This window comes from Lycium ferocissimum, chromosome 7 (genome assembly GCF_029784015.1).
Source record: "Lycium ferocissimum isolate CSIRO_LF1 chromosome 7, AGI_CSIRO_Lferr_CH_V1, whole genome shotgun sequence".
Lineage (NCBI taxonomy): Eukaryota > Viridiplantae > Streptophyta > Magnoliopsida > Solanales > Solanaceae > Lycium > Lycium ferocissimum.
The window spans coordinates 64146879-64157632 of record NC_081348.1 but is presented as its reverse complement, the minus strand read 5'-3'; the positions used below and the strand labels follow the sequence as shown (position 1 = coordinate 64157632).

Here is a 10754-nt window from a genome sequence, read left to right as displayed (position 1 = left end):
AAGATTTCCTTCGAAAATGCCATGTCTCTAAGTAAAGAAACCCATTTTTACCTTCCTAGGGTTTTGCAAGTTAGGAAAATCACCATTTTATTAAGCCCTATAATCAAAACTTAGTAAATGAAGGAACAGAGTCAAGAGAGATGAAATAAAAAAGGTCTAGATGTTACCTTTCCCAAGGTTCCACGAGATTTGCTCTAAAAATGCCCTAAATGGCGGCTTGATTTGAGAGTTGGGTGAAAAATAAGGTCAAAACCCGAAATGGACTTTAAATACTAGGTCTGCCCAGCGTCGTCCCTTGTGGTGACAATGGGGCCACTGTAGCGAGCATCCGCTACGGCGAACAATCGATCGTGGGGGCAGGCACAAGGAAGTCTGTCGCTTCTGTCGTGGCGGAAGTGGGATCCGCTGGGGTCAAGAGCCTTAGTCGTGAGTACCTCGCGACGCGGTGGAGCGAGAGATTCGGCCGGGGCGGACCCGCCTACTGTCCACCCTCGCCTTCGGGAAATCGGGCCCGGTGGCCCCGGCTAACTCTACTTTTAATTTCCTTCTTTCTCGACTTCGGGTCAACTTAAATAGAAAATTCCCCGCGTGAAACTAACGGGCACAATTGATAAGGAAGGTTTTAGGATATGAATTGAGGAAGGTTCGATAACGGCCTAACGGTCGTTACAACCGCAAGTTGCAACGCTCCTTCACGAACCTAACCGCAAGTCGTTATGCTCCTCGACACACGAGCCTAAAGCCAAGTTGCAACACTCCTTTTCGCACGAGTTTAAACTGTATGTTTCAACACTCCATGATGTCGAGTATAAACTGCATAAAAAATGAAAAAAATACTCTTTCTTAACTACGTAATGACTTGATCCTCTTCGTCGAGGTACGTAAGCAACTTAGAGTTTCATTTTAAGTGCAATCACGTGAGTAAAGGAAAAAATTCATCCCTTCAACGTGAAGCCAAAGAAAAGTTGCTTGCACGGAGTTTTCGTTGCTACTTTTTACACGCTTGGAGAATCTAAAAACAAGATAAAATAACTTTGGAGAATGGAGCAATTTTTCGTAACGATCTTCTTACATCAACTTCTTCATAGTAGATGGATCTTGATGCATCTACCCACTATGTTTGGGGATATATTTGCTTAGTTCATGTACTTGTTTGTTATAGCTGGAAAAAAAATGAGGTACTTCAAGTGTCTCTGTCGCCAAGCTGAAGAAGGAGATGTACCATCAACTTTCTAGGTGGGAAAGGACTACTCCAAGTGTCAATCTCGTTAAGCCGCAAGAATGATGCACCGTGTAATTGTTCTACAAATGTAGCAAGGAATTTTGTTTGACCTTCGTGGCTTCAAGTGCGGGTTGTGATGTTGCATGCATCTTCTCCTCTGAAATAGAGACCGTTTACACCCTCATGCAGACATACAAAAAAGGAGGATACAAACAAAAAGCGCTCTCATGAATGCTGTCCAAAGTAAGGCATGCCGGATTATGTCGCCGACTTCAAAAATTATTCCTGTCAATCTTGAAAGAGTTTGACTTTTATTTTTGGATATATCGTAGCCTTCGAAGTCTAATATATTCAGAATCAAGCCTCTCGCCATTTGAACACTCCAATCTCAAGATGTGGAGTTTTCCGTGAGACTGCACAGAGTTCAAAGAAGAAAACGCAGATGTGGAGTTCAACTTTAAAAATTAAATACTGTCAATCCAGAAGACTTTTTGCTTTGATTTTTGGATATGTTTTATCCTTAGAATTCTATCTTATACATAATCAAGCCGCTAGTCACTTCAGCACTTCAATCCCAAGATATGGAGTTTTTTACGCTGGGATTGCACACATTGCCGAGAAGAAAACGCGAGATCTAGAGTTCAATTTGAAAAATTAATTCCCATCAATATAGATGGATTTTCATTCGTATTTTCAGTTATGTCATAGCCTTTGATGTCTTCTCTCTAAATAATCAAGCCGCTCGTCATTTGGACACTCCAATATCAAGATATGGAGTTTTTGGTGGGGACGCATTGATCTTTGAGAGAAGAAAATGTAGATTTGGAGCGCAACTTTAAAATTAATTCCCATCAATCCAGAAGGAGTTTCTCTTTGATTTGTGGATATGTCGTAGCCTTGGAAGTCTACTTTCACCAGAATCAAGCGGCTTGTCCTTTTGATAATCCAACAGCAACATAAAAAAATATTCTCACAGGCGCGCAAATCTGAAAATCAAATACAGCTTCTGCAAACGGAAAGAAAACTTTACTTACTAATTTGCAAGAAAAAACGAAAGAATAAAGAGAAAGAGCTCCTACAAAACCTTTGCCATGGATTCAAAAGATTGTGATTGAGATGATTAAATAACATGTCCTTATATAGAGTTCTTGAGGTTGTTCATCAATAATTTCCAATCCTATACAAGGCAAGTTGAGTTAAAATCTAAGGAAGGAAAATATTCTTTTGCACCATATGGAAAGATGAACCAACAATTTACGGAAAAAGAATCATATATTCTTTTGCACCATATGGAAGGATGAACCAACAATTGATGGAAAAAGAATCATTTATTCTTTTGCACCATATGGAAAGATGAACCAGCAATTTACGGGGGGGGGAAATCATCTATTGTTTTGCACCATATGGAAAGATGAAGTGGTAATTTAAGGAAAAAGAATCACATATTCTTTTGTGCCATATGGAAAGATGAAACAACAATTTAAGGAAAAATAATCATATTTTCTTTTGTACCATATGAAAAGATGAACCGACAATTTAAGGGAAGAGAATCCCTATGAATTGAGGCCACTCCAAAAAAGAAGGATTCTTTGCAAATTAAACAAGGAAAGAAAAGTTGTCATGGGGATAAATATGACCATTGTTCCTATACGGTTGTAAAAACTTATGTACAAATTGAAAACAAAAATCACGAAGGACATATTTTCCTCTTTTTTTGAGCCGGACGGTTGCATCTCCAAATTGAAAATGAAAGGCTAAGATGGAAGATGCATTGTAACGACCCGTTTGGTCGTTATTGCACTTTTAACCTATTTACCCCCATTGACCCTTCCCCGAGCCATGTTAGTATGATTTTGACCCGCGGGGATGAGTGACACGGTTCCGAGGTAATTGGATGAGTTTTATTGTGACTTATGAGAATTAGAACCTTAAAGTGAAAAAAATTTTGACCGATAGTTGACTTTTGGGTGAACGGATCTTTTTTGAAAATTCATCAATTCCATGAGGTCCGAAGGGTCGATTATGACTTGGTAGGGTATTCAGTTCGGTTCCCGAGGCACTTGGGAGTGTTTTGATACTCTGTCACTTGAGTCTGTGCCTGTTGTGAGCGAGTTCGCGGAGGTGTTCCCTACAGATTTGTCGGGTATGCCACCCGATCGTGACATTAACTTCTGCATTGATATAGAGCCAGACACTCGCCCTATTTCCATTCCACCATATAGGATGGCATCGGCCGAGTTGAGAGAGTTAAAGGAGAAATTGCAAGATCTTCTGAGTAAGGGTTTCATCAGACCGAGCATCTCCCCTTAAGGCGCTCGCGTGCTCTTCTTGAAGAAGAAAGATTAGTCAATGCGGATGTGTATTGATTACCGCCAATTGAACAAGGTCACCATTTGACATAAGTATCCTATTCCCCGCATTGATGATTGTTCGACTAGCTTCAGGGTGCTTCAGTGTTCTCTAAGATTTATTTGAGGTTAGGTTATCACCAGCTGAAGATTCGGGCCGAGGATATTCCGAAGATGGCCTGTAGGACTCGTTATGGTCAGTATGAGTTCCTTGTTATGTCTTTTGGGCTTACAAATGCCCCGACAGATTTCATGGATTTGATGAATGACATTTTCCAGCCATAACTGGATTCCTTCGTCATAGTCTTCATTGATAATATTTTGGTGCATTCGCGATGCAAGAAAAAGCATGAGCGTCATTTGAGGATTGCTCTTGGTTTGTTAAAGGAAAAGAAGTTTTATGCTAAGTTTTCTAAGTGTGAGTTTTTTTGATTCCGTGGCATACTTGGGCCACGTGGTGTCAAAGAACGGGATTATGGTTGATCCAAAGAAGATTGAGGCTATTAGATATTGGGAGAGGCCCACTTCAGTGACTATGATTCGTAGCATTATGGGTTTGGCGAGTTACTACCGTCGGTTTGTTGAAGGATTTTCTTCGATTGATTCTCACTTGACTCGATTGACTCAAAAGGAGGTACCTTTCCAGTGGTCCAATGCTTGTGAAGAATGCTTTCAAAAGCTTAAAACCTTGTTGACTACAGCCCTAATTTTGGCATTACCCATAGAGGGTAAGGATTTCCCCGTGTATTATGATGCGTCGCGTATTGGTTTAGGCATCGTGTTGATGCAAGAAGGCAAGGTCATTGCTTATGCTTTCAGGCAGTTGAAGATTCATGAGAAGAACTACCATACTCATGATTTGGAGTTAGCAGCGGTAGTCTTCGCTTTGAAGATTTGGAGGCATTACTTGTATGGGGTCTATTGTGAGGTATTCACCGACCACCGCAGTCTATAGCATGTATTCAACCAGAGGGATCTTAACTCTAGACAGCGTAGATGGATGGACTTGCTTAAGGATTATGATATCACCATTCTATACCATCCGGGCAAAGCTAATATGGTAGCTGATACATTAAGCTGAAAGGCAATGAGTATGGGCAATTTAGCTTGGTTGATTGCTACGGAGCGTCCTTTAGCCGTGGAGGTTCAAACTCTGGATAACAGACTTGTGCAACTTAATATTTCAGATCCAGTCAGGGTTTTAGCATGTGTTGAGGTGAGGCCGTCTCTTTTGGAGCAGATCAGGGCACAACTGTTTGAGATGCTAAGTTGTGTAAGATTCGTGATAAAGTGTTGAGTAATGAGGCCAAGGAGGCCATGCTTGATGATGAGGGGGACTTGAGGATCAAGGATCATGTGTGCGTCCCTCGTATGGGTGGTCTGATTCATTTGATATTAGAAGAGGCTCATAGCTCCAAATATTCTATTCATCCGAGTGCGACCAAGATGTATTTTGATTTGAGACAGCACTACTAGTGGGGCAGGATGAAGAGAGATATTGCAGATTTCGTCGCTCAGTATTTGAATTGCTAGCAAGTTAAGTATGAGCACAAGAGACCTGGTGGAATGCTTCAAAGGATGCCTACTCCCGAGTGGAGGTAGGAAAGGATAGCCATGGATTTTGTTGTGGGTCTTCCAAAGACCTTGGGCAAGTATGATTCAATTTGGGTCATTGTGGATAGGTTGACTAAGTCTACGCATTCATTCCAGTCCAGATTACTTATAATGCAGAGAAGCTGGCCAGGATTTACATTCGAGAGATTGTGCGATTGCATGGGGTTCCTATTTCCACTATTTCAGACCGAGGTACTCAGTTTACCTCCCATTTCTGGAAGACTTTGCAGAATGAGTTGGGTACTTAGTTAGATCTTAGCACCGCATTTCATCCTCAGACCGATGGTCAGTCCGGGAGGACTATTCAGGTGCTTGAGGATATGTTGAGGGCTTGTGTTATTGACTTTAGTGGTCATTGGGACCAATTCTTACCATAGGTAGAGTTCACGTACAATAACAGCTACTATTCGAGTATTGATATGGCGCCATTCGAGACTTTATATGGTCAGAGGTGTCGCTCTCTGATTGGGTGGTTTGATGCTTTTGAGGTGAGATCTTAGGGTATGGATTTGCTGAGGGAGTCATTGGACAAGGTGAAGCTGATTTAAGAAAAGCTCCTGGCAACTCAGAGTTTCGAGATTTGGAGCTTATGGAGGGTAAGCAGGTTCTTCTGAAGATTTCAGCCATGAAGGGTGTTATGCGATTTGGGAAGAAGGGTAAGTTGAGCTCGAGTTACATTGGCTCATTTAAGATTCTCTGTCGTATTGGTGCAGTGGCTTATGAGTTAGCTTTGCCACCAGGCTTGTCAGGTGTTCATCCGGTGTTTCATGTTTCCATGCTAAAGAGGTACTATTCATACAGTTCTTATATCATTCGTTGGGACTCAGTGTTGCTTGATGAGAATATGTCTTATGTGGAAAAACTTATAGCGATCTTGGATAGGCAAGTGAGAAAGTTGAGATCAAAGGAGATAGCTTCAGTTAAGGTGCAATGGAAGCACCGTCTAGTTGAGGAGGCCACATGGAAGATCGAGTTTGATATGTGTACCAGATATCCCTAGTTGTTTACCGACTCATGTACGTTTCCTCCGTTCTTTTCCTTTATGGTTCGAGGATGACCAATTGTTTAATTGGTATCTGATGTAACGACTCGTTTGGTCGTTATTGCATGTTTGACCTATCTACCTACGTTGACCCATCCCTGATCCCTGTTAGTATGATTTTGACCCACGGGGATGGGCGACACGATTCTCGAGGTAATCGGGCGAGTTTTATTATGACTTCTGAGAATTAAAACCTTAGAGTGAAAAACCTTTGACCGATAGTTAACTTTTGGGTAAACGAGCTTTTTTCGAAAATCTATCAATTCCGTGAGGTCCGGAGGGTCGATTATGACTTGGTGGGGTATTCAATGCGATTCCCGAAGCACTCGGGAGCGTTTCGTACTAATGGTTGAAAAGTTGGTTTTTGGCCTTTGGCGGTTAACTCGGTCAAATAGACCTTCGATGGGAATTCCGAGACCATGAGTGAGTTTGTAGCATGTTTTTACATATGTGCACATATGTGTTTTGTATCTGGGAAGTCTTGGGTGGATGTCGATATTTGGGGCGAACTTGGTGAAAAACCAGAATTTCACTGGTTTCTGGTGTCTCGCCCCTGCGAGACTGGGTGCGGCCCAACAAACCCACCTCTCCGCAAACGCGAAAGTTCTATTGTTTACTAAAATCTGCCCCAGCGGATGGTCCTCTGCTGAGGCAAATCCGCGGAAGCGGAAGACGCTGAATCAGATTAATTAAATGCCTAATTCGAACCATTCATTTCCCATTCCCAAAATTAATTCTCCAAGTGACTCAAGGGCGATTTGAAGTGTTTTCTGAGTGGATTCAACATGGGGTAAGTCTCTTCCACCTTGTTCTTAATTATTTACCTTCCTAACCTTGAAATCTATGTAGAAATAATAGAAAGCTAGTTGGAGAAGATGAGTTTCAACCTTAATTTTATTATTTGCATTTTAGACTATGGATGTGAGTTAAATTGATGAATATTTCTATTCTAATCATGGAATCTTGTGAGTTAGTAACTAATAAGCTTGAATGTCCAATTTGAGTTGAGAAATTGATTATGGAAAATTAGGGTTTATGCCTAAATTGGGATCTTTCTCTTGAATAATGAAATTGATCAATAATTTAACTTAATTAGCAATTGGAGAGTGGAATTGAACTTCTAGAACGTTGGATCACCAAATTCCACTTTTGAAATACCTGGTTTACCCTTGTGGGCCCGATTTCCCTATTTTCCTTTATTGATTTGGATTCGAACGAGTATATAGCAATATGGGTATCGTTATTCCCCGTTTCTAACTTAGATTCTGATAATGACTAGACTTTGAGTTTTCGAAAGGGCAAGGCTCGGATTTGACGAGTTCATGGCACCAAATTTCGACATCGAGGTAGGTTACCACTTACCTTTCGGTGAGACTTCGGTTAGCGAAGCATATGTAGGAGTTAGTCATTGACGGAGAAAGTATGTTAAGCCTTTAGGTACGAAGTTAGATGGATATTCTTAGCTTGGTATTGTTAATGACTTTGTGGGCTTGTCGACTCGTTTATTGTGATTTGGCTTGTTGCCATATTTGTGATGTTGGGCTTGTTGCTTATTTGTCATACTGTTGTTGTGATACTTTCGTCTCTCACTTATCTTGGCATTTATCATAGATAGAGGAAAGAACTTGATTCGGTATTGATATTGTGATATGTGCTCATGTTGAGGCAAGATTGAGATTTGATATTATTACACTTGAGATTGATAGCTTGTATAGCATTCATACTCATTTTACTAGATACATTGATATGATATGTGCTTTGTACTGGTGATGATAAGTCAGAAAGGAACATATGAGATTATGGACAGTTTTGACATGGAAGCCACCTCTGGGCTGTGTGCGGAGTGCTTTGTGTTGTGGAAGTCACCTCTGGGATGTGTACGGAGTCACTGGTACATGGACTTCGCGGGTCCCTCATGGGTCATGACTATCGAGACGTGGAGGTCATCCGCCCGTAGCATGTGTGTACGGAGACAGACAATTGGCCAGTGCATCTCATTGCATTGCATATGAACTCATTTATCTCATTCATATATATCACTTGATTCTGCCTTGGTATTTATATCACGTGTGTTGTTTAGATCTTCGATTGTGTTGTGATTGTACTTGACTGCTCGCATGCCTATCTTTCAGTTCTTTTCTTTTATATATGTTATCTAACTGTTGTCGGCCTATGATACCTACCGATACATGGTGTTTGTACTGATACTACCTTGTTGTACTTTTTTTCTAAGTACAGAGTTTGTAGCAGGCTCCTCCTCTGCACCTCGTGAGTTATCCCGAGACTTGGCTTAGAGTGTCCAGGGTGAACTTCTGATGGATCCGCTGCCTCGAGACTCTTCTATCCTACTGTCTTTATTTCTTATTCTGACACAGATGTATTATTCAGACTTGTGTTTCTAGACTTATGTATTTAGTTGCTCTTGTACTACTCAAACTGGATCCGGGGGATTTATGTTGTAGTATTCTGCATATTTAGCTATTTATGATTTGCGACTAATTTATCTTCTTATTTACTTACTTATGTTTGTGTTGGACATTGAATAACGGAAGGGGTCGCCCACTAGGGGGTTAGTGTGGGTGCCCGTTCGACCCCACGAGTTGGGTCGTGACATGCATTTTGTACCATAAGTTGGGCAACAAATAAATTCTTTCAATAAGTTGTTTCAAGAGCCTCCAAATACATATTGCCAAGTGCATTTTGAAGACATGCAAACAAAAAAAAAAATTGGCTATACTTTGAGTCTCGCCATCAAGTTTCGGCAAGCTTACACCTCGACAAGTCTTGAAGTAGGGGGTTGTCACACACTTTTTTCGCGCCCCAAAGGACAGGGAAGGTTTTATTATTAAAAATGATTTTTCCAATTGAAGTGACGTTTTGAAAAGGAATTATTTATTTATTCAGAGTCGCCACTTGGAATTGATTTTTGGTGTTTCAAGTCACCTTATGAATTCCTAATCAAAAATAAATGACTCTATTTATTATTAATCTGCAAAAACAAAAGACCGGATAAGGAAATCTATTGACCGGCAAGAAGGTATTAGGCATTTCCCAAGTCCCGTGGTTCCAGCACGATCGCTTTTATTGACTTATACTTGGCTAAAATTAAATCTTAGATAGAACATGTTTGTCTTACTTGCTTAATTACCTAAAATTATCTTATAAATGTGACTTATATTATTGGCTTAGGAGCGTAACCTCACACAAAGCTTCTTTTAAATTATTAAGAGTTGACCAAGGAGCGTAACCGAACACATAGCTAAACTCAAATTGATTGCACTCTTCTAACAATTTTGAGTAAAATATGGAGTCAAGGAGAGTAACACCACACGAGACTCTTTGGATAATTCAGCTAGCCAAGGAGCGTAACTGCACACATGACCAACACATTTTATTAGAAAGTCAATAAGCGTAACCGCACACATGACCCTTTTAAGTTGTAGTTTGCACTAGCCGAGAAGCGTAACCGCACACATGGCCAACACATTTTATTAGCACCTAAGAGCTTCTACCATTAAAAGGATTGGCTTGTCTCGTAAATTCGAGACTCTTTTTCTTTTTATTTATATTCAAAAACTCAACTTAAACTCAATTCACTTTCAAGTCTATTCTCAAAATCATGGCCTAATTACTTAACGTCCTATTTAAACCAAACAAAACAATCAGATCTTAAAATTTTGCTAAATTTGTTGAATTTCCAAAAAAATTAACCAAACTTCAGATTACCAAGACCTTTTTTATTCCCGATTTTTCATATCAGCTAATTTACACAGTAAGAACAAAAATAGATTTTTTCAATTAATAAAATGGATTGGAAATTAAAGCACAAAAGAGCTTTCCACGTCAAACTTTAAAGCCATCATGACAAACTTCATGCTTAAAATCTCATGGCCAGCATACTCAAATAATTACAATAGTGCATAATCAAATCCCAGTGATATTCCATTTCACAAATATCCAAAAGAATTATTTATTCAGTATGACCAAATGAAGCTACTCAATAAGACAAGAAACTAAACAAATGAACTTTTTGCACCATCACAAAACATCAAGTAATCAGAAAACAATCCATGTAATTTTTATTCAATAAACAGACATCACAAACAAAGGTAAAGTTGAAGTAAAGTAGAGAGAGATGGACCTTCTTTGAATATCACTATTGAGCAATGTTTGAGCAAGAAAAACCATAAACTAGAGCTTTGATCGGAAACCTCGACTGGAGAGCCTCGCGAACTCGATGAGCTACTGACCGAAAAAAAAAAAAAAAAAAAAAAAAAAAAAATCGAACGGCAAATCCGACTAACTGGAACCAAACAAACGAACACCCTCGACTCAACCTGTTTGCTTAGATCGGAATACCCAAACCCAAACTCACCAATTTTGATTCGAATGGAGTTTTCACGACGGTTCTTTGGTGGGTTTATATGGTGGTTTCACGGTGGTGTGAAGGTGATGAAAAATGGGTCACTGTGGGCAGTGGCGGAGCCAGGATTTATGCCAAGGGGGTTCAAAAATATAAAGAAGTCAT

The 10754-nt window shown here is 40.1% G+C and overlaps 1 long non-coding RNA gene across 1 annotated transcript; it reads right to left on the bottom strand.

Moving 5' to 3' along the window:
* Nucleotides 1-1858: 1858 nt before the first annotated feature.
* Nucleotides 1859-10487, bottom strand: LOC132063037 (uncharacterized). Its single transcript, XR_009416313.1, has 3 exons — nt 10368-10487; nt 2307-2399; nt 1859-2228 (listed from the first exon to the last, which is right to left on the bottom strand). It is a non-coding gene; the product is annotated as an uncharacterized LOC132063037 (long non-coding RNA).
* Nucleotides 10488-10754: the final 267 nt, after the last annotated feature.